Raw genomic sequence first — 25414 nt, forward strand, 5'->3', positions numbered from 1 at the left:
TAGCACATCAGTGTCTAGTCTGTTTTACATCTGACTGAGACCTTAAAAGACCTGACATTTCATTTCATTATCACGGTAGGCAAAGTCATTGTTACAATGTTCATCTCCAGCATTGCATGTGGTTTTTGATAGTATCTGTGTCAATTTGTTCTGACTCAGATATAAATGAGATTTAAGGATTAAGCAGTAACTGATTGACCTTGTTTGACAGACCTAGGGAAGAGGTACCTGTTTTAGCAAGTTTAGGACTCTGATCATAAGCCTACACATTCAACATAGATGTGCCAGAACAGAAAACTGGACAAGTACTTGTACATAACGTGTGAGATGGGGTTTTCCATAATTTTGAATACATTTTAAAAGGTAGGAGTCTTTGACGAAGAAACTTAGCCATGCTGTTGTACAGTTTTGCCATGTACACATTTATTTAAACACATGTTAATAATATTACTGTAGCTCTAGTCTATGCTTCCAGTGGGTTCCACTGGTTATATTTCTTGTTAGATGCCTTTAACTAGATAATTAGGAAAATTATTTAAGTGACGTGCCTTGATCTTTTACCAAGTTTTCCATTATTTAGAGAGTTTTTATTGGAGCATTCTGCAGTACAATTTAGTGCCAGAATTAACTAAGCATGCTAGTGACTTTCTACACAGCCCATGAAGAATTTTCTCCAAGGCTGAGAGATGAAACAGTGTGCAAAGCCCTTGTGTCACAACACTGAGGAATGGATCCTAGGACCTGTGAAAAGTCAAACATAAAAGCACACATGAGTATACTCCTAGTCTATAATCCTAGCAGTACTACAGCAAGATGGTGTGCAGAGACAGGAGAATCCCAGAAGTCCCCAGGCCAGCTAGTATGCAGTGTTATACAATACCAGATTCTGTTTTGAGCAAGATGGAAGGGAAGGGTTGACATTTAAAGTTGTTACATCTGAGGAGGCACAATTACATCAGTGAGCACTAGAGTGCACGTGCACACACACACACACACACACACACACACACACACACACACACCTGATGTAAAACTTCAAGCAAATTAAATGCATCCTGTCACCTCTGAGCCTGTCCCAGAGCCCGCCTTTTCTCTGTTGTTTCTCATAGGGTATCCGGATTGTTTGACAATTTTCTATTATGATTTTCTCATTATAGACCAAAATATAAACCAGCCCCCAGCAGATATCACACTGGCTGCTCCTCCTCCTCCTCCTCCTCCTCCTCCTCCTCCTCCTCCTCCTCCTCCTCCTCCTCCTCCTCCTCCTCTTCTTCTTCTTTTTCTTCTTCTTCTTCTTCTTCTTCTTCTTCTTCTTCTTCTTCTTCTTCTTCTTCTTCTTCTTCTTCTTCTTCTTCTTCTTCTTCTTCTTCTTCTTCTTCTTCTTTTATTGTTGAAGTGTAGCCATAGGCTCTGCTTCTAAAAAAATACACTACCTTATGCCTGGATTTATTCACTACCTGTACTCTTAATATGTATATATCTTTTAAATAAATGAAAATACAAACCATGCCATCAGAGTGTGATGCAAGATAACTTTTGCTTGAAATGATTAAAGAAATAATAAAATTAATTGGGACACTGTTCAATTAATAGTATCAGAGATTACAAAAGGGACCTATGTGAGGATTATGAAGTCAGGGTTTTGACTAACAGTAGGATATACAAACTATAGTAAGTGACTGCAGGAGGTAAGGACATAAATAAGTGACAAGCCCATAAACCGAAATTCCAAGTGATTTGCAATTCCTGTCTTTCAGGGGAAAGACATACCCCGGAACCAGCTTATTGTGTTACATGCAGTACCCACCTAGTATATTTGCGGGATGGAAGAAGGCACATATGAACTGATTCAAATAATTACAAAAACTAGCTTTGAAAGAAACATCCACATTTCATCACGGAAGCAATGTCTTCAAGTGGTGACAAACAACACCCTTGACCAATATTTGTAGCTCTCTTTTGCTTCCGGGTACACAATTGAGACCACACTTGTGTGCTGAATCTAGGCATGGGTCCATGAGCCTTAAAATGCAGGCAGAAGTGATGTAAGTCCTTCCAGAGAGGAGATATTTAAATTAGCCCGTGACTCTACTCACTGCCCTTGCTCCTACAACAGAGGTAGTGGAGTTCTGGGCTGGGCGGAAGAAGGAACTTGAAACACTAAGCACCCAATGGCTGCGTTGAGAACTGTCTAGTTCCACAGCAGCTGTTGCTAACCATCAATCACTGCGAGCCAATTTGAATAAATTTCTAACAACATGTTCTTGCTTTTCTCCCATTAAGAGGTAAGTCAGGCCCTCTCAGGCCCTCCCTGATCCACGTGAAATGTTGCTGCAAGGATGCCAAAAATAGAGAAACCCCAAGCATGCACATGCGCGGTACTTCTGGAGCGTCTGCTCCAAGACCTCATGCCATCTGCATTCTCCTCCCCGAATTCAGAGATCGTAGAGGCCAGCCCTGCAGAAAGTCTATGTGGAACCACTCTTGTCAAGAAGCCCAGCTTCTTGACATCATCCTCGACAAACACCAAGAATGATTCCAGCCCCCAAGTCTTTGACTGTTCACAGCTGAGACCCCAGACATTACACAACAGAGGAGTCACCGCCGGGCAGTGTCTGATTTTCTGACCTACATAATTCATGAGTATAACAAATACTCATTGCTTTGCACCATGAAGTCTAGGATGGTTTGTTATAAAGCAGTCAGTGACAGGGACCCATTGGTGCACGCAGTTTGGTATCATACCGTGACTGAGTTCATCCTACTAGGAAGATGTTTTGCAAGGGATGCACAAAGCATAAACAACATGGTAAGATGGAACAATGCTATCTCCAGTTTTCTGGTGTGAATGCCTTCTACAGCACCCTGGAGGCATTAGTTTGCTTAAGCGGAATGTCCTCTTCTCTGTAACTATCAGTTGCAGCCGCACTGTCACCTTCATTAGACAAGCTTTTATAAACTGAATTCACTGGGGTGCAACAACTTTTCATGTTTAATTATCTCACCCAGGCAAGATGTATTATGAAAATAATCGCATGGGTTTGTGCCTCAAGGAAACTTATGATACTTTAAGACCTAGTTATACGTGACCAAGTACAGGAAGGAAAATTGGGAGGCACATGACCAAGGGCACGAAGGGAACATGGTGGCTCATCTTGTGAGATGACAGATCGATGTTTCAAAAACAGCTGGCATTTATGCCAGGACTGTGTTAGACTGACATGTCCATTAGACCATATGAGTTAGGAGACGTAGGGCGTATTTCCAACACTCAGATAATTAGCATGAAAGTCAACACAAACCAAGCACAATCACCTAAGACTTTGTATCATTACAAATTTAAAAACAGAGATGCTGGGAAGAGGCAAGCACAGAAGAAAATTGCCAATGTTGCTCACGATAGACAGTACAAGGAATTAATTAGTTTAGTTTTGAGGTTAAACAGCTCTAGGGTTAAATGGATATATGAGTTCACTGTATATATACATGAGTCCAAATATCATTTGAAACATTGTACAGATTACTTCTTGTTAATTAAGCCCGAGGGCTGGTTTTAAGTATTTGTAATGTGTGGGAGATAGTGTACCATGTAGATGCTTCGTTTGCAAGGTGGTAAACATTAGCCTATATCATTACTTTCTCACTCATACCCTGAGCCACGTACACTGTAGAGAAGCCACTTAGGGTCCACATGCTCATGTGATATGTACCTTTGCTAACAGAGGCAAGCCAGGGTATTGAAGAAGGCATGGGAGCTGTTACTGGGAGAACCCAGACTGAAGTTACATCTCTTCTATAAACTTGCAGTTTGGCTTTTAGGAAAAAAACATTGGAGTTTAGTTTCTTTCATTTGAATGTGGAGATAGTGACATAGCACTGCAGCGGAGAGGAGAAGTTTGTGTATGTAAAGTCTGACTTTCAGTGAATGCTCAATGAAGGGGGGCTCTCAGGTATAGAAAAGACAGTCAGCAGAGACTCCTTCAACTCAAAGCTACACAGATCAAATAACTCCTGGATTACAGAATCTAGTAGTTTATTAAATAACTGGTAGATTATAAAATCCATTATTGCACTCCCTTCTGGGTAATTTTCCAGGGGGAGTTATTAACTTGGGTGTAGTTAAAGTCTTTAGAAGTCCCTTTGTTTTTTCCTCTCCTGTGAGGCAAATTCACTTGAAAAAAATTCTAATAATTAGTCCCAAATGCACCAGTGAACCTGAGATTTCTCGTCTGTGAAGCCTGGATTCACATAAGAGCTGTGTGCAAGACTGGCCAGTATGTGGTAGTTCCCTTTCTGGCTTTTATCAGAGACACTGAAGTGATTCCTATTACAAGAGAGCAGCTAGAGGAAGAGATTAACAGGCTGATTATTCGCACAGAGAAACTGCGTTATCTTCTAGAGAGTCTGATTTGTTCAGATTGCATTGCTTTCTTTGTGATTGTCTTCCCCACTTCCGTTGCCTGCCTGTGTCCCTGTCAGCCCATCCTGAGCATTGTACACAGCACGCTCACCACCATGCACTCATTCTTCTTCCGGATACAGGAAGTCAGCTATCTCAACTCACTCAAGACCCAAAGATGATGCTCAGGTCTTAAGCCCTTTGTTCTGTGGCTGTTCCCCCTTTACTGACATTGTAACAATGTCTGTTTATATGCGTATGTGTGTGTGTGTTTTATTTTATTTTTGTTTAAAGTTAGTCACATACAATGGATGACTTCTTTAATTGATTCTTAAAAATAATTTCTCACTTCTAATAGGGTGCTTGGACAGCTTCAAATAGCTACAGCTTACCAAAATTGGACAGCAATGTTTAAAGTGAAACATGTAAATATACTTTTCCTACTAATAGAGCCAACAGTTTCCAGGTAGACACTAATGGTATTATCGAATGCTTAAGCAAAATGACTTTCTAGAAGTGATGACATCCAGTGTTTTCATCTGAAGAAAGAAGGATTCTGACATCTTGTACCTCAAGCCTAAATAATTTAAGGCACACAAACATACCAGTGTCTAGAGTTTAGAGTTATCTGCCTCACACTACCATCTTATTCTTCATTGTTTATATATTTATTCATTGTCATCATTATAAAGGATCTCATATGGCTCATGGATGCACATGCCTATAGTCGTAGCAACTGTGAGTTGGTGGCAGGTTAATTGTGATCATTCTTGGCTACATAATGAGTTCCAGGCCAACCTGGGCTATATAAGATCTTGTCTCAAAAAATACCATAATAAATAAATAATCTGAGGTTATATCCTTCAAATGTGGAAAAGACCTTATTGGATGATGTTTTTAATTACATTTTCTTAGGAGCAATGATAGATTTACAGTGTCTTGCCTTATTTGGCTCATTTTTGATGCTCAGGTCATTGTATGCCTAGGAAACAGAATAAAGCTTTTTGGAGATGCATGTAACAAAAGGTCCTTATTAATTTTACAGTTTAACACATTAAGCTCATTGGTTTCAACCTTTGCTCACAAGGGCCATAGCTAATAAAGTCACCTAAGTCACCTACTGTTTATAGCAAAGAAGAACATGAACAAGTACACAAATTAGAATACAGCTGGGACCAAATATTTGTTTAACTAAACTGCTCCCAGTGGAGGTCATTGGTAATCAGGGACACCTGGAGTGCAGATGCAGACACTGTTTCAGAACCTGTGCCACCAGCTTCTGTTGCCTTCATTTTAAGGTGTGAGACTGAAGTCAAAAGCAATGGAAGGAATTGCTGGAGAGTCTAATGCTGAGAGGGGTTACATCCATCCCCTGACTGTAGGACCAACGTTCATCTTACTGTACCGTCAAGCTTTAGCTTCTAGCCTTTTGAATAAAGGTACAGTGACTAACAGCTATGGCCCTTGTGAGCAAAGATTAAAAGCAATTAGCTCAATGTGTTAAATTATGAAATTAATAAGGAATCCTTATTACACGCATCTCCAAAAAGCCTTACTCTGTTTTCTTGACACATAATCATTTATAAAATGAAACAGAAAAGAATTCACTGTTTTTCAAACAGTATATATATATATATATATATATATATATATCTCATATGTATGCATCCATATGTATATATTATATATATGTATATATAAATATATGTTAGTATTCTGAAAAATACATATGCATACTTTTTTCTCATTGCTTGCATAGGCATAACAATAAAAGTTCATGGCTTTTATTTAACACAGTTTTAAACCATACTTCAAAGTACCCATGAACTTATTTTAACTGTCACAGAAATATACTTCCTTTTTATGTGAGCGAAGAACAAAGTAAAATACAACTGTTTACTTTTACTGTAGTTTCTCAGAACAAAATCCTTGATGGTATCCTTGACCTTTCTCCTCTCTTTCCATCCAATTTGGCAGCTAAAACTGGCGAAACCTGCTTCCTCTGTCTTTAGCTGTGATGGGTAAATGCAGCTTCCGATTACCTTTATCTATAGCACGCACTTGCCCTAACTGGATCTTTACCCCGGAGATCACACCAACCTCCTCAGTGCTCTCTCAGTGCTCTCTCTGTGCCTCTGTAGACTGTATATCTCCATCAGAACAGGCAGGGCAATACTTTTAAAACAGCACTAGATTATAGCACATCTCTTTAAAATGTGTCAGTGAACAATGAAAGGCGAGACGAATAAGATTACAGTAAAATAAAAAAGCATAAACAGTCAGGTTCAAAACTAACTGTTTTAGTTAGGATAGACGACAGAGGTTCTGGTTAGTCAACAAAATGATGGACTGGGTATTAGGATTACCTTGTACCTCACTGATACAAATAGGAATAATTATGCTTTAATTGTATTTTGAGAGAAGAGTGTTATTTTAACAGGAAGGGTGATATATAGGAGGTGCTAAGGGGGAAGGAGTACCGAGAGGAAGAGATGGAGTAAGGAGAGGAGAAGATGAAGAAGAGGAGAAGCAAGGTGATGAGAGAGAGAAGGGGGGGCATGGAGGCAGATGTCCATGTGTCTCCACCAGTCAAAGACAGTTTGTATATCTAGGTTGGGTATTGGGTTACACTTCTGATTGAGCAATACCAAATGTATAAAGCCTTTGACTAACACTTAAAAAATTGTATAAAAGCAAAAAGGAAAAGGGGGCATGGGATAGGGGTTTTCTAGGGTGGGGAAATGGGGAAAGGGGATGGCATCTGAAATGTAAATAAAATATAAAATAAAAAAAGCATAAACAGTAATGAGGAGCAAATCTAAAGCATGGGAAAATATTTACAAATTATACATCAGAGGAGGGGTTTTTAATACTTAAAACACATAAGGAATGAAACTGCCTGATAACAAAGAAATGTCTCAAAATGGCTAAATGATAGAATGCATATTTCCCAAAAGAAAAAAAAATGCTTGTGCCTAGTATGTGTATTTAAAAATGTTTTACATCACTTTTATTGGGAAAATGAAAGTCAAAATGCCAAGGAAATACTATGTCATTACTAGAATAGCTACTCTGAAAAGATAACATTTTCAAGAGTTGCCAAGGATACAGGAGAAAAGGGACTCTTGCACATCACTGGTAGAAATGTGAATTACTACAACCACTACAAAAAACATTATGAAGTTTGCTCAAATACCTGAAAGTAGACATATCGCTTAGCCCAGCTATCTCATTACAACATGTACACTAAAAGTACACAAAGTCTCCATCCGGTCTGGGCCTGAGCACTGAGCAGATCCGGGGAGCAGCTCTGCACCCAATCTCACAAAACCCAGAGGAAGCAGTTCTTCCAGGAGCTCTAACCTGGGCAGTATCTTAGGTAAGGAGACAGCAACACCTGCCCCAAACAGGGAGTAACTGGGACCCAGGAATTCACTCCTGGCCTGGAGCACTGGTTTCTTCCACTCTGCACCTGAGCACTGAGCAGATCTTGGGACCCAGCTCTAACCCCAGTAGTAACACTCACCCCACACAGTTTTGAAACAACCAAGATAGTAGGAAAGACAGGCCCCAGCCAGAGACAGGGCAGATAGCATTAAAGAGATCCAGATGGCGAAAGGCAAGCACAAGAACATAAGCATCAGCAACCCAGGGTACTTGGCATCATTAGAACCTAATTCTCCCACACTAAAAAGTTGTGAATTCCCCATATCACCAGGAAAGCAAGATTCAGATTTAAGATCACTTCTAATGATGACGATAGAGGACTTTAAGAAGGACATAAATAATACTCTCAAAGAAATTGAGAAGAACACAGGGAAACAGGTAGAAGCCCTTAAAGAGGAAACACAAAAATCCCTTAAAGAATTACAAGAGAACACAACCAAACAGGTGAAGGAATTGAACAAAACCATCCAGGACATAAAAATCAAAGTAGAAACAATCAAGAAATCACAAAGGGAGACTACACTGGAGATAGAAAACCTAGGAAAGAAATCAGGAGTCATAGATGCAACCATCACCAACAGAATACAAGAGATAGAAGAGAGACTCTCAGGTGCAGAAGATACCACAGAAAATATTAACACAACTGTCAAAGAAAATGCAAAATACAAAAAGTTCTTAACACAAAACATCCAAGAAATCCAGGACACAATGAGAAGACCACACCTAAGGATAATAGGTATAGATGAGAGTGAAGATTCCTAACTTAAAGGGACAATAAATATCTTCAACAAAATTATAGAAGAAAGCTTCCCTAACCTAAAGAACGAGATGCCCATAAACATGCAAGAAGCCCACAGAACGCCAAATAGACTAGACCAGAAAAGAAGTACCTTCCATCACATAATAATCAAAACACCAAGTGCACAAAACAAAGAAAGAATATTAAATGCAGTAAGAGGAAAAAGGCCAAGTAACATATAAAGGCTGACTTCTCAAAATTACACCAGACTTCTCACCAGATACTATAAACTCAAGAAGATCCTGGACAGATGTCATACAGACCCTAAGAGAATGCCAGCCCAGGCTACTATACCCAGCAAAACCCTCAATTACCATAAATGGAGAAACCAAGATATTCCATGACAAAACCAAATTTACACAATATCTTTCCACAAACCCAGCATTACAAAGAATAATAGCGGGAAAGCTTCAATACAAGGAGGGAAATTATACCCTAGAAAGAGCAATAAAGTAATCAATCCTCTTCCAACAAATCCAAAATAAGATAGCCACACAAAGATAATTCCATCTCTAATAACAAAAATAACAGGAAGCAACAATCACCATTCCTTAATATCTCTTAACCTCAATAGACTCAGTTCCCCAATAAAAAGACATAGGCTAACTGACTGGATACATAAACAGGACCCAGCATTTTGCTGCATACAGAAAACCCACCTCAGTGACAAAGACAGACAGACACTACCTTAGAGTAAAAGGCTGGAAAACAATTTTTCAAGCAAATGGTCCTAAGAAAAAAGCTGGAGTAGCCATTCTAAAACCTCCAACCCAAGAACAGAAAGGGAGGGACTCATGGCTCCACCTGTATAGGTAGTGGAGGGTGGCCTTGTCAGGCATTAGAGGAAGTGGAAGGCCTTGGTGCCTGAAAGTTTGGATTCCCTAGTGTTTGGGAATTCAAGAGCAGGGAGGCATTTTGCATTTTCTTTGACAGTTGTGTTAATATTTTCTATGGTATCTTCTGCACCTGAGATTCTCTCTTCTATCTCTTGTATTCTGTTGGTGATGGTTGCATCTATGACTCCTGATTTCTTTCCTAGGTTTTCTATCTCCAGTGTAGTCTCCCTTTGTGATTTCTTGATTGTTTCTACTTTGATTTTTATGTCCTGGATGGTTTTGTTCAATTCCTTCACCTGTTTGGTTGTGTCCCATTCCTGCCTGGTGGGAGCACACCCTCATATAAACTCCCAGAATTATATGGATTAGACATGATAGAGACAGGCCACCAGAAGACCAGATTCCAGAATTCAAACAAAAAATTATCTTGATACTAAAATTTGTTTTGAGAATTGTATATTGCAGAATACACAGCCTTGGTGTATCTACTCATTAAGCAAGCTAAGCAGACCTGTTAGAACCTTTGATGTCCTGGAATTCCAGCTGGATGCAGTGAAGACACAGACATCAGAAGCTTACCAATTTACTCTCCTCCTGCCCCTCTTCGAATATCTCAATGCCCATAATCAGCTTGAAGAAGTTAATGAAGAGTTGGTGCCCCTGTTCCCTGGGCTTGGGGACTGAGGTGGTTAATACTGAGCTGTCTTTCTAGGGAAAAGTAGTGGTTTTGGTGGAACAAGAAAGATTAGCTAGGATTTATTGCATAGCCATAGCCTATTGGTAAAAAATCTGTATAATTGTTATTAAGATGAAGTTATAATTTCTTAAATGGTACAAATTTTACTTTGATTTCAAATTTAAGGTTTTCATTGGTACAAGCTTCTTATTGATATAACGATTAATATTGTTACTCTCATAGGCATTGTGTCTATATAACACATTTAGGAACACAAGGCTTGGACCCAGTCCTTCTTTAACTTTTTTAACTGATTTGAGATGGTTAGCCTGTGAGTTAAGGTCGTATAGCAAATTCATGCCTCTGAGTTTATTGTTAGGGTGGTTTCTGTATTTTATTTAGAAATAGCTGAGAGGAATTAACAGACAACAGTCCAGATAGCCTTACATGGATAGTTGGTTTTCAAAATGTCAGAAGTCCACAGAATTGACGTTACAAACATTTCTGTAGTAATGTTCATTTTGATTAGAGACCTGTCTGCCCCTGACAGCTTCCTGTCTTGGATTCTAAGAAGAAATTGAGCATCTTTGGAGTTACTCCAGTTGTGGTGAGTCAGCCACTAGGCAAGAATTGCCTCTTTTCATCTACAGACAAATTACAGTCGAGAAAAGGACACACTTGCAGAATAGTCGACTGATTATATCTGCCAAGACAGAGTAATCAGCCCTTAATAATTCTGAATCACTTAAGTTTATCAGATGATTCTGGACCAGAAGGCTTAAGATCAGATGCTTCAATGTTTTGTAGTATAGGGACTGTCCAGGTGTTCAGCAGACTCTATAAATTGGCTAAGTTTTAGAAGCTATGCTTTGTGCTTCTTATAATTTCAGTTAATTCAGTCATTCTGGATTTCTGATGGGGTTGAAGACTTATAGTCTCATAGCCAATTCCAGCTATTTACTTTGAGAGAAAAGATTTGGGAGGATGGTTTTCAGCTGACATTCATTCTAAAGCCAAGAAAAAAGCCAGGTTCAGAACTAAGTCTTTTAGTTAGGGGCTAGATGACAGAGGTTCTGGTTAGTCAACAAAATGATGGACTTGGTATTAGATCTATCTTGTACCTTACTGACACAAATTGGTATAGTTATGCTATAATTGTATTTTGAGAGAAAATTTTATTTTAACAGGAAGGGTGATATGTAGGAGGAGCTAAGGTGGAAGGAGAAAGGAGAGGAAGAGGAGGAGGAGAAGGAGAGGAGGAGCTAGGAGACGAGAGAGAGGTGGGGGGAAGATGGAGGTGGATGTTCAAGCATCTCCACCAGTCAAAAATAGTTGATATATCTAGGTTGGGTACTGGGTTACAGTTCTGATTGTATAGGCATCCTGTTATTGAGCATTACCAAACTTATAAAGCCTTTGATTAACATTTAAAAAATGTACTAATATAAATAAATAAATAAATAAATAAATAAATAAATAAAAATAAAATCAATATGGCAAAGAGATATCTCATGTTGCATTGTTGCAACAATATTTGCTGTAGGTAAAATGTAGTCTCATGGTTCATCATGGCTGCATGGCTAGTAAAAATGTAGTATACAGGCCAAGTGAGATACTATTCAGTTACAGAAAGCCTTGGACAACAAGAATGACTCCAGAGAACATTGTGTTAAATGAAATAAGCCAGACACTGGAAGAAAAATGCATGACCTCATTCCTATGTAGAATCTAAAACTACTGCCCATATGGCCCAAGAGGACTTAGACTGTGCTCTTCAGGCTGTCGTGTTGGTGGGGAAATGTTGAAGACAAGGAACAAGATTTTAAGTGTGAGAGAGGAATATGCACATAAAACATGTTATAACCATGGTGGTGGCAATTAATATAAAATATTCTCATCACAAGACTGAGGCAATACACTGTAGAGCCAGTCATTCTATGATATATACATGTTTCTAAATAGCATGAAAACTCAATGAATACATATGTACCAATTAAAAGTCAAACAGCTCAATTGACAGGCAGGTGAATAACAATATATGACAGTAGCCCTGGTGCTTTGACGTTTGAAGCAAGAGGATTTTGAGTTTTGAATTAGCTTAAACTGCTTTGTGGAACATTGTGTCCAGCACAAACAGCAAAAGAAGAGGAAGGAGGCAGAGAGGGAGAGGGATCAGGAGCAAAACTTCAATTTCCCACGCCCCTGGCTTCCCATCTCTTCTACAGGAAAAGCCTCAGGCATCTGTGCTGGGATTATAGGTGTCTAACTAACACTGTACTTGACTGTCCTCACCACCATATAAGGCTCTCTCTGTTAGCTTCATGGTTTGAGTATTCAGAAGACCTGTGGGTTCTGCCAAAAGTGATGGTCCTTTGTTCTGAATGAAGGCAGCCTCCTGTGGAACAGTGACTCTGGCCCTGGCATCAAGGACTTTACATTCCCACCACTTCTAAAAGCAGAGGAAGATGAATGCACGTATCCCTGTCACTCAGTGGTAGTGAGACTGTAGAAACCACAGCAACTGCAGCCTGCTTAGTGTTCTCTTTACAGAATACTTAAGGCTGGGTAGTTTCTAAGGGACACATTTTTTTTTCCTACAGTTTTTGATGCTGTGAACTCCACAGCCCAGGAACCCACAATTAGTAAATGTCTTCTTGCTGTGTCTTTCCTGGTAGAAACAAAAGGCAAAGAGTGTAGTGACCAGAAGGAGAGCTGAATTTTATACCAAATTCTCACAGTAGCACCAACCCATCCATTGTCATTTGTAGTAATTCAGGTCTTCACCGGGAAGACTGAAGGCCCAGGAATGAGGGAGTAAAGAACTATCCAGAATCACATGATCACTCATGGAGTGGGTTCTAAGATGCTTACTGTTTGCAAAAGCCACATTCATATTAGCTACAGGAGTCGGTTGGTGTGTGCACAGCTTTTAACCATGAGTCTATCCCTCCTTTCTTCGCACCTACAACTTCTGTTGTTTGCTCCATTTTGTCTACTGGGAATCTAGAAATCCACCTCTGAAAGGGTCCTTCCCTATCCACTGGTGGGTCTGACAGTGAGCAATGACTGAAGCAAGGACAAAAAAATCTTGTCTACTGGGATAGATGTGGAAATAAAATCTCTTCCGTTTTAAGACTGCGAGCTACAAGGATTCTATGAGTCTCAGTAGGCTAGGGCTTGTGTGTCTTTCCACACGACACATGATGCCAACACCAAGGAAAGCAGAGAGAGAAGAGGTGGGTAAGTGGTGGCATGCTTAAGGTGGTTTCAGAATTTAAGGCTGAGGTGGGTGTTTCCTTATATGACTCTCTCGTTTTGCGTTTGGTTTCTGTCACTTGCAACTCACAGTTTCGATAACTGTATTTAATAGGCCCCACACTGCATCACTGTCGGGGATTTTAAAAAGTTGTTATGTTTTATGGCATCATGTAAACAATATTAGTTGATTTTGGAGATCTCATCTATGGAGGAAGTCTGGATGATGACTCCTGTGACCCTCTCACAGGTCTTCTGTGATGGCTCTGAGACAAAGTCACTGTGCCTTTCTCCTGGCTTCCAGAGAAACCACCTCTCAGTTTTTGTCTGAGGGTCAAGGAGCAAAACATACCCCAAACACAACACCAACAAGAACAAAACATGTTTTAGCCAATCTTATCAACTATTATAGGAACCTGGAGGAGACAAGGAAATTTTTACTTGTCTAATGGTTCTAAAGTTTTTCAAACTTTGTGTCTTCTGGTGTAGCAGGGCAGCTAAACCTATGTGACACAGAGAGGGTAGGGGCCAGAGAAAAGATGCAGAGAGAGTCTTCCCTTAGTGGCAAAGCTTCTCCCATGCTAATTTACCCATTCTCCGTGCAGACAATCATAAGGCAGGAGACGCCATGACCCAATTCACAACCAGTTAGACACTAAATCTACAAACACTATCACAGTGGCAATAAAATGTCAAACAAGGTTTGCAAAGGGAACACTCAAACCACAGCCAAGGGAAAAGCATTTCTGCCTTGGCTGAGACTTACCCCCCTCGCCTGTATCCAAGTTAGAACAAAACAGTGGCCTTCATCTGCTTGCTCTCACCCAGAGGGCCTTCTGCCCTACTGACACACATACACAGGGCCAGTCGGAAAGAAAGCTTGGCTGTTAGTAAGCTAAACAACCAGGCTGGTCCAGAGATCCAGCTGACTCAAGGAATGTAGCAAATTCCTTAAGACAGTTGTTTACAGGCAAACGGAAGTGCTTCCTTTTACCGTAGTAACCACCGACTTGAAGTCAGAGTCATGTTTAAAGGAACATTTGCTCCAGTCCTCACTATGACATTTATGATCATGTTCTAAACAACCCTTGCAATTATATTGACTTTAAGAAATAAGGAATGTTTGGGATGAGATGCATCAGTGACTAATTTCACAACGTAGGGTGACAGAACCCTTGAAAAGGAAAAGAGAGCTTGTAGAGTCAGCTACAAAGTCAGAGAGCCTGAGCAGAGGACAGAGTCCACAGCTCATTCTTTCCTGGGCTGGTTCTGTTACTCTATGCCAGACAAACTATTGTCCTAGGCAAAATCCAAGCCACTAGGAGCCAAGAATGGGTTTTATGTTGTTGAAAAAAAAAAACCCTCAAATATTTCATAGCACATGAAGCTGCCTTAAATTCGCCTTTATGTATTTATTAACAGTTTTATCGAGACACAGCCATGCCTGTTCTTGTGATTTTTAGATGTTTTCAGGCTACAACGACACGTGTGTAATAGAGAGAGACTATAGAATCAGTAACCCAAAATATTACTAGTTCATTTGTCTCTGTCTATCTGTTTCCCTGTCTGTCTATCACACTGTCTCTTGTTCTGCTTCACTGTTTTTCTGTCTCTGTCTCTGCCTCTGTTTCTGTCTCTCTCTCTCTCTCTCTCTCTCTCTCTCTCTCTCTCTCACACACACACACACACACACACACACATATGCATGCACACATACCTAATGAATCTAAGATCTTTCTTTGGAGGCTATGGTTTGTGCTGTTTGCTTGTGTCACATATCAGAGAAGAATCTTGATATGTTGAAAGAGCAGCCAGTAGCATGCCCAGCTACCAGTGTAACCCTTAAAAGTAGCATTACTCCTACAGGCTATACTTTCCCCTTACTTCTAATTGAGAAAGTGACAACTTCATTCCAACCTTAAAGTTGTCCGATTGCACAATGGCTTGCTTGCAAAGAGATGGTCTCCATGACTGAATGCCCCTTCACATCACCACAGGTTAATGCTATCGAAAGGATCTCTTTGGGGTCATTTTTATAAAAGGACACAGTACTAACTTCTTAAAACATACTTAAAATTCCACCTACATAACCTTATTTTCAATGGAGATTGTAAGCACAGAAAGCAAAGTGAAGGAAGAAATCTAAGGAATGACTAGCTGAAATCCAGCTTGTCAAAGATTTTCTCATGACATACCTAGTTGTGGTGTCAGTCAGGATACATGTCATAACAGCCTGCAGCCAGTGAGGCCCCTTGCTCTACCAGGCAAACTCGTCTTGGTTTTTTGAGTAGGTGGGGTTGGCTCAGGTCACCTGGATGAATGCCTTGACCATTCCCTGACTTGGCTAATGAACACCTAGCAGGAGCCAGCATTCTTGGCAGCCTGGATCCATGCTGGAAAACCAAACTTGCCCAGAGATAGTTTTGCAAGAAATAGATTTTTTTTCTTTGTGAGACTTAAAAATCACTGTTGACCCTAATCCTATTCCAAAAAGCCTGTGAGAAAGAGAAACATGGAGCTTGCCAGGTGATTTGTTTCTAAAGCCAATTTTCCAAGGTTCCAAAGCTTGAGTCGTTGTGGATTTAGCACCTAATTGTATTTTTCTGTGGATGGGTGATATGGTCACAAAAATAACCCCAGCTCAGTGAATCTTGCACATAAGAAAATTAGTATGCATGTATTTCTAACACTTTTTTCATAAGGTCTGATGACTTTTTCTCCTTTCAATAACAAAAAGCTTGTCAGTGACGTGGGTTGAAGAAGTGCTGGCTCCATTACTATTATGATAGGAAAAAGTTTCTGTATCTGAGTATTACTACCTTATAAGCTTCCATCTCAGCTCACCTTTCTCCCAGAGCATACAGTGTCTTAACTTCTAGATGTACTCCAAAGACCAATCAAAGTTTGAATAACCCAAGTCCATATAACTCAGACTTATCACTAATCAAAGAATCTATCTGAACTCTTGAACATATTTTCAAATTCTTTTCCTGCATACTTCAAGAATATATGCATGTATGTCATTTTTTTCCTCTTAAATAAGCAGAAACATAAGAGCATCATATGAATGAATTTTACTGTATTCCTCTCTGATTAAAAAGTGTTTGAGAATGTCAAGTATATAATTGCAAGCCCAACCTTTCAAGAAGATTGCTGGCTCCACCCTTTAGCCTCAGAATGTTATGCTTCTCAAATATAAGAGGATGGTGAATGAGATGTCTTCAGGATGAGTGGCTCCAAGGTCCTCATATCCCACGAGGAAGAATAGGAGGCCTAGAGGGGTGTGGTCTGCCTGTGTGAACAGCCTACTGTTCATGGGATTTAGAAGCCACCTCTCTACATGCCATGTACTTGTGTCTCATGAGCATGTTCTTCTACCTTGTTCCCATGGCAACACTTGGTTAGCAAATAACTGTTTTAAGAGACACTACTACACAAGCAGTAGGACAGTGTACTGATATACTGTCACAGACATTTGGAACAACCTGGCATGTCTGTATTTTCTGCCAGGAGGTCTTATTGGATCAGACTTTCAACAATTGAAGCTCCCTGGGAGCAATTTTACCTTCTTGTCACTCTCCTTGAGCTTTTGAAAGGTTACCAATATGATGTGGGTATTGATTTTTCTAAAGAGTAGAAATCAGAGGACACAGATGCTACCAGTCCCTGAGGAGCAAGCGGGTGTGAGACAGATGGAATGTACTGTTCTTTCACTGTCACAGCTGACTTACACTGAACTTGGTGGGAAAGAGGTGACCATGTCTTCTTAGTTTTGTTCTTAGCATCGATGGAGTGGAATTTGCAAGGCAAAGGGCAAGAGATATAGTAACTTCTATCTGGAAATGTATTTCACTAAATGAAGCATGTGTGTTCTAGAACTTACACATGTAAATTGAGTCACAGATTTCCGTTAAAACACCAAAGAAGGCTATCTGAATTCTTAACAGCTCCTCAAGTTACATGCCTTCTTAACTTCTTACGTTTCAAGTTTTATGAATTTGGAGAAGTCCATTTGTTTATATATGCATTAATTGAATATTTGTGGATTGCTTACTAGTAGAAGAATTGGCACCAAATTTTGGGGTGATCATCCTGTATTCAAGGGATACAGTAAGGAAACCATTGAAATGGCCTCTCCATGGTATGCTTGATAGTAAGTTTTTGTTATGAATCAGAGATAGTAGAAAGAGTCAAAGCAGGCTGGATGTGGCCAGTGCTCCTCTGAGAGAATGGAGACCAGCACACAGTGAGAGAGTAAAGAGGAGTGCAGGAGACAGAGCAAGAGTATAGTAAGAATAGCCAGGGTGAGGGGTAAATCCTCCCTGTAGTAAAGAGAACAAATGAGAATAAGGAGGGTGGATGCCTCAGGAGGCTGGTGTAGACTTTGAAAAGCGTACAAGTACATTTCAGTAGGGGCTGGAGGAGGGCATGGCGTTTAAACACAACCATAGGTACGTGTCTATGGAGCTATATGTTCCTTCTGCCAGAGATAAAGGAAGTGAATCCTTCTGGCAGATAGGAACTGGCTTCACAAATTTCTAAGGAATTCTGCTTCCTATCTAACTTCCGGAAATCATCCTAGAGTCCAATTTGATCTCCTTTCTGGACATGTGGACTGCCTGTAAGACCTAACAGCTCCTAGTTCAAAAACTTATTAGGATTAGAGGTAGTAATACTGGTTAAAATGGAGGAATTTAATATATAGTTCAGGCAAAAAGCAATAATGTTTTCTAACGGGATGGATGTAAAGAGTGGAGAAAATATAGCAATTATCAATGATGTACATATCTGGTCAATGCTCAGATTTAGAGATGTAAATTTACTAGGCAAAAAGAAATAGGAGTCCTTCGTGTACAGTTTTCTGAAATGTCAGTTAATGGACAGTCTACATAACCTTTAAAACCTTTTCAGATATTAGTTCCTAATAATTTCTACAATATGAAACAATGTCAAAACTTAGCTGTAGAGTGACTATCTTGTGTACTGTATGGGTGTATCACCTGTCAATTAAAAGATCCATGGCTTATGGCTTAGGCAGGAAATGGGAGGTGAGACATCTGGGGAAAGAAAGAATTCTGGGATAGAGCCAGACAAAAGATCCACCCAGGAAGATGTGAGGAGACAGGCACATGGTACTTGAGTATAGGTAACCAGGCATGTGGCAAAATGTAGGCGAAAATAAATGCGCTATTTTAAGTTATGATCCTAGTCAGAGAAGAACCTAGCTATATGGCCAAGGTATATGGAAATACATTTTGAGTCTGAGTCTTATTTCTGGGAACATGAGCCTGGGAGGAAAAACTGGAAGTAAACTTAAATGCTTAGAGCCCAATGAGAATTCTACTATCAACTTCTAGTAGGACACAGACATCCCATACATATTCCTTCCTTCTTTCAGCCATCAACTTGCCCCTGCCAAAATCATTCCAACACTCAGCTCTTGAAATTAAAAGCTAATATACTAATTATACACTTCTAATTAGTATATAATTAGTATATTATACACTAATAATACACTTCTAATTAGTATATAATTAGTATAATATACTAATATACTAATTATACACTTCTGGCTCACATAGCTGTATAATAAAGAGCCGCTCTAACATCATTCTTGGACTACCAAGCGGCTCACCTTCTCTCAAGTTTTCTGCATTGTATGTATGATAGCATAGGAGAAAGCAGCACTACTACACCCCCCCCCCAGTTTTTCTTTACGGTGATAATAATTTTTTTCTTTAACATTGATTCTTTATGAGTTATAGATTCGAAACATACATTGCAACTCAAGTTCTCAGCAAGTTTTAAAGATTATTTCATTCACTGAATCCCTATGGGATAATATCCTGTGCTGAAAAATGTATAATGACTGGTTATACTTTGGTCCTAGGAAATATGGCATGCGGCAAGCTCAGTTATGGTACTCAAAGTCACATGTTGGTATAACTACAGTGTGGGCAGAAAAGACTTTTTTTTTTTTAAAATTCTGTGTATTTACCATTGCTTTCTTCAGACACACCAGAAGAGGGCATCAGACCCCATTGAGGATGCACAATGTAGTTGCTGGGAACTGAACTCAGGACCTCTGAAAGAGCAGTTAGTGCTCTTAATCACTGAGCCATCTCTCCAGCCCAGCTAATTCTTATAGCAAAATTTATAGAGGGTAAGTTCTAGAGAGTATGTAGAACCCAACTATTATGTCTTGAAAGTCTTTATGTAAACATAATTACAACATAGAAGACAAAAACAGGACAATGTTGTCCTGTAATGAACACAGAAGTGAAATCATATTCTCTAAGAAGAGAATTCTATAACTTGGAGTAGTCTGTCTCCTGGGATAAATTTTGTTAGACAATTATTCAACCATCTGCTTGGAAACCTTGATTCCCATGTGTACACTTTCTTTATATATTTGAGTGTATGATGGTGCATAGTCAGAAATGTCACCTTTTAACATTTATGCAGCCATTGTAAATATGAATTTAGAGCTCTGTTCACCAAGGCTGAGGTAGGAGGTGGAACAAAATATGCTTTGGGACACTAGGATGGGACCTCCCTCAGTCAATTCTTTTGTTTGCTTTGCCTTAGCCTAGTTTCTCTAAATAAATAGGAATTGTTGTCCAAGGCTTTATGGTTCTGCTCCACAGAAGTTAATTTCACATTGTTCTGTATGTGTTTTAGGCTACTCAAGTCTTCACAATGTTTGCAAAATTCCCAGCCATAGTCAGCTCTGGTTTGGATAGACTGCCCTGTGTAATGGGCTTGGGTTATATGAGGACAATGTCCATAAAGGAAATTCTTGAGAAAAATAATTCACGACAATAACTACAGAACCTGTTGCTTTTCAACAGTCTTATCTCAAGTTTTCTCAACTTCATTCTTTTTCCCACATTCGTTAAGAGGTCAGAGTTAAGAAACTGGTTCAGATTGCCTGAATAAATGAGCCTTTGGGTTGAGTTTACTCAAATCCCATAGCTGCAGATTCCTTGTATTAGTGTTCAGTGTTCTTGTTGTAATCTTGAAGAAAAACATTAGATAAACTTTTAGTATTCCGTATGTGCAGACATAAGACATAAATATAAACTCCTTCCTTCTCCCTCCCTCCCTCCCTCCCTCCCTCCCTCTCTTTCTCTCTCTCTGTCTCTCTCTTTCTTTCTCTTTCTTTCGTTCTTTCTCTTTATTAGTACTGGAGATTGCACCTAGGGTATCAAGCATGCTAGGCAAGCATTAAATCACTGAGAAATATACCTACACCTGTTTTTTACTTTTTATATAAGATAAGGTACCACTTAGTTGCTTGAGCTGGCCTTGAGTTCATTATGTATCCCAGGAAATCTTGAACTTCCAACTCTCTAGGCTCAGCCTCCCAGATATCTGTGGTTATAGGCTTGCAATCTTAGCCCCACTTTATTTTTAAAGATTCTTAAATTAAGCTGGTAATAAATACAAGTTGTGATACATAAAAGTAATGGCTGCATTACAGAGATTTCACAATTCAGGTTTATGTATTGAAAGCAGTTCTTGGCATCTCAGTACTATCAGGAGGCTGTGATTAAACTTGGTGACCAATACTTACCATTAAATAGATGATAAGGAGTTTTTTTGCCTTTTGTGTATACAGAGTATTGTCTGTCCACATGACAAAACATATAAGCATGCTGTATAATAAATTTAGTGTTATAAATGGTTTTATAAACAAATTCTACTTCTAAGTCAAGATAAAGTTGCTTTCTTTGTATTAAAATCATCACTGCTACAAACAACAACGATCTATCTATCTATCTATCTATCTATCTATCTATCTATCTATCTATCATCTATCTACCTATCTTTATCTATCTATCTATCTATCTATCTATCATCTATCTATCTACCTATCATCTATTTATCTATCTACCTATTATCTCTCTGTCTACTATCTATGTATCTATCTATCTATTATTTCTAGCTCTTTAAATGGTCCATTTGAACTGAGAAATCAAGGTCTTGGAGGAAAATGAATGAAGCTAGGTGATTTTGATAATGGCCTCAGAGATTTTTTTGGTTTGTTTGTTTGCTTTATTTTTTATTTTTTGTCTTGGGTGATTTGTTATTGGTCAGTATCTCTGGATAATTTTTAGAGCAGAGACAGATACATAGTGAAATAAATGTCCTGGGATTTGAGGCCATTCAATTGAGTCAGGGTGCCAAAGTGACTGAGTCTTAAATGGCAATAACCAAATTTTATATAAAAGGCACTCCACAGTGGAGTGCCTTTACTGGAACTCAGAAAACACGATTCTAAATGAAAAAAAAAAAATAAACGCAATAAGAGTCCTACAGGCAGGAAAACATAACCACAGAAGGATGATAGTCACACCAGAAGGAATAAAAATAACCAGAGTAAATATTTGGTAAATTTTAACATTCATTGATCATTTACTACAACAACATTTTGTGACTTTAACAATATATGTGGGAAACTGTAATAGTAATGGAAAGCTGAGAAATATTTGTGACACTAAGCTGTTGCATGCTAGTTACATTATCCATTATTCATTAACATGGTGGGGATGTAGCTCAATGGTAGCTTGTAACCTAGCATAACATCACTCTCAGGAGGAATTTCCAGGGTGAATACAAAGTAAAGCAAAAGAAAGACTAGCTTAAAGTAAACTGTAACAGGTCAAAGACAGAATGCATAATCCTTCGGTAATGATCTGGAGAATCATGATAGAGGCTTAATTAACAGGACAGTAGCCGGGCGGTGGTGGCGCACGCCTTTAATCGCAGCACTTGGGAGGCAGAGGCAGGCGGATTTCTGAGTTTGAGGCCAGCCTGGTCTACAGAGTGAGTTCCAGGACAGCCAGGGCTATACAGAGAAACCCTGACTCGAAAAACAAAACAAAACAAAACAAAACAAAAAAAAAAGAAAAAATTAACAGGACAGTAAATAGAGCAAAGAGAATAGGAAGACTTGGCATTGATTAACATTTTTAAAAACTCAAGAAGTATATAAAAGAATAAAAGTGACAGAAGTAAAAGAAATTGTGAGAGATAGAAGTAAAATTTAAAATCCAGTAAGTACATTAACTGTAAGTGGATTAAATAATCCAAAAGAAAGCAGGAGACTGAAAATAAAGTAACAGAAAAAATAACACCATCAAAACATTAGCCAAAAGAAAGCTGATATAGCTACATCTAATATCAGATAAAGATAAAAATGGCAGAAAATTTTGTTATTTATAAACCATGAGTTTCAGTAATTATAAAAGGTTTATTCATCATAAGGATACAATTTTACATTCATCTAGTTTAACAGTGTCAAAGTACATAAAGTTCCCAAACACCAAACAGCCCAAACGGAAAGGACAAAGATTAAAACACACAAACCACTATGGATGTTAACACAATATTTTAACATGCAAACAAAAATCTTAGGAAGGGGAAGCTCAAAAACCAAGGACCAAAACTGTCCACCAAGGGCTTAAGGGGCAAGACAAGATGGAAAGAGAGTATGTTTAATTCAAAGTCACTGAACATGACAGCAGTTTACTTCACTCCAAAGAGATAAAGACAGCATATCCTGATAAACGTGAAGATTCAGTGCCTAAGATAAAGAGTTTCAGTGAATTCTCTCAGGCCTCTCCTTGAAAGTTAGAGAATTATTGAGATGAAGAAAAGATGTGATTCCAGTTTATCAGGAGCACATTAGGGGAGTAGTGGATTGTGTAATAAGTTAGATATTCTTTTTATATTTTCTCTTCTCTCAATCTTTAAAAAAAAAAACCCCACAGGTTTTGTTTATGTTTAAAATAAAAATTGAAAGCTTGTCTCTTTAAAACATCTGCTAATTCAAATTCTAGTGTTCAATATTCATTATTGGTTGTTCTCATGGTGCTGACTTCTGGTGGCCGCAGTTCAGTTTCTTTTGTATTGCCTTCTTTCCATCACTTTTGGATGAGTACAAAGAGGCCTTCCTTTCAAGGACCGAGCATTTTCAGGTTTGTGATGATAAAGACAGCAACCAGTGTAAGCTTTCATATGACAGTCCAATTGGCCCTGAAATTTTAGAATGAGTCGACTTCACACTGAGGCGGTCATTTTCAGTGGGAGATGGAAGTTTTTCAGAGAAAATTGATCTTTTCTCAGCTAGAAGCTACTCTTAAACCCTGAGGGTTTGGACCCAAAGAGGAAGAATATTAGCTCTGGAGTCAAGTTGAGGATAGAGACAGTGCCAGTAACCACTAACCCCAGGAGAGCTTCACCAAGGAGAAAGTATGAGAGAGCAAACCCTGGTAAAAAAAAATCTCACGGAAGTTATTATTCATGAAGAAATGTGGGTAGCAGGATTCCACTCCTTTTGATTTTATTTGTACTTTTTAGACATGGATTTTCAATGGACATTTTTGTACTAGTTTAATTAATTATAATAAAGAGAGGGTGGATGTGATGGGGGTCTTTTAGAGGGATAACTGGGAAGGGGATATCATTTGAGATGTAAACGAATGGAATACTTAATAAAAATTAATAATAAAAAATGAAATAAACAAGATTTGCTAAAAAATTACAGACATTATACATTATAACATGACGAATACTCAATTGAAATGTTCAGAGTACAACAACCAACACTTCTGTGCACCTGGAATACACACTCAGGCAGAATATAAGCTGGTACCTTGGTTTAATTTCTGTTGTTGCAATAAAACACCAAAGAAGAAGCATGGGAGGAAAGAGTTTATTCTCCTACAACTCCAGATTATGGTCCATCACAGAGGAGAAATCGAGGCAGAAACTCAAGGTAGCTCAACACATAAAATCTATAGTCACAAGCAGAGATGAACAAACAGGCATGTGGCCTGCTTGCTTGAGGTCCTCTTCTGCCTTAGACAGCTCACCGTCCTCTGACTCGTGAATGGTACTACTCACGTACAACACCACTTAGCAATCAAGACCATTTCTCACGGACTCGACCACGGGTCACTCTGATCCAAACAAAATTTTCAACTGAGATTTTCTTTCCCGGTGATTCTAGGTTATGATAACTTGACATTGAAAGCGAAACACCGCAGCAAGATACTGAATTTCAGAAAATCTCTAAGAGTCAAAATAGAATATGCTTGTAACTAAAGTAGACCCGAACTATGAGTTAATATTACAAATGTAATCAGAAAAAAATCCAAATGTTTGTAAGTCAGTCAATATATTTAAAGTTATTGTTTTTATTTGGTGTATGTGTGTGTGGTGTGTATGTGTGTGGGGGTGTGTGTGTGTGTGTGTGCCATGGTGCACATGAAAAAGCCAGAGGACAACGTTCAGAGTTGCTTTTCTCCTTTCTTGGAATCTAGGAATCAAGCTCAGGTCTCAGGCTTGTGCAGAGAACACTGTTAGCCAATGAACCACCTTTCCAGTCTGGCAATGTACTTTCAATAAGCAAATAAGCACAAGAAGAAATAGTTTGGAGGTGTGGATGGACATCATGGATACATGATGGATGCATATACAGAAATATCACATTGGACTCTATTAATTTGAAAATAGGTGCCAATAATTCTGAATAAAAGCGGAACATGAAGACCTAAAAATTAATATGGAAGAAATTACATTGGGAAACAGTTTGAGTTGGATGATGGCAGTTTTATATTTCTAGAAGAGAAATTTAAGTGAAAAGGTTGAAGGAATGCTTGTTCTTAGGAAAGAGCAGGAGGGAAGTGAGGGAAAAGTGTAGAGATTTAAATAGTCCTGAATAAGTCTCCCCATGTACACATGTGGATACATACCACCCGTTCATGTGTACCCACCAACACACATCCATAAATACAAAGAAATAAATAGGAAGTGGCACCCTAATGCCATGCGTTGTTGTGGAAGGAGTAATAAATCATTGAACAAACAGCCAATCTGTTCTTGTGAAAGTTCAAAATTCAGTAGCCGGGAAGGCTTGCCTAAGCACGGCAGAGGAGATCGGATGCCAGGTTTCCTAGCTTGCTTGTGTCTGCTTGTCCTGAATCCACTCGACA

At 38.9% G+C, this 25414-nt stretch overlaps 1 protein-coding gene across 6 annotated transcripts in view; it reads right to left on the bottom strand.

The window, feature by feature from the left end:
- Prlr (prolactin receptor) overlaps nt 1-25414 on the bottom strand; it is a 175652-nt gene that overhangs the window by 85668 nt on the left and 64570 nt on the right. The window contains exon 1 of one of the 6 annotated variants that reach the window (XM_076916432.1): nt 15608-15704. The exons of the other annotated variants lie outside the window; for them this stretch is intronic. The gene's annotated coding sequence lies outside the window, so the exon portion shown is untranslated. Of the gene's footprint in view, nt 1-15607; nt 15705-25414 lie in introns of those variants that run through there. 6 annotated transcript variants of the gene reach the window in all.

Source organism: Arvicanthis niloticus, chromosome 19 (genome assembly GCF_011762505.2).
Source record: "Arvicanthis niloticus isolate mArvNil1 chromosome 19, mArvNil1.pat.X, whole genome shotgun sequence".
In the NCBI taxonomy this organism is placed as follows: domain Eukaryota; kingdom Metazoa; phylum Chordata; class Mammalia; order Rodentia; family Muridae; genus Arvicanthis; species Arvicanthis niloticus.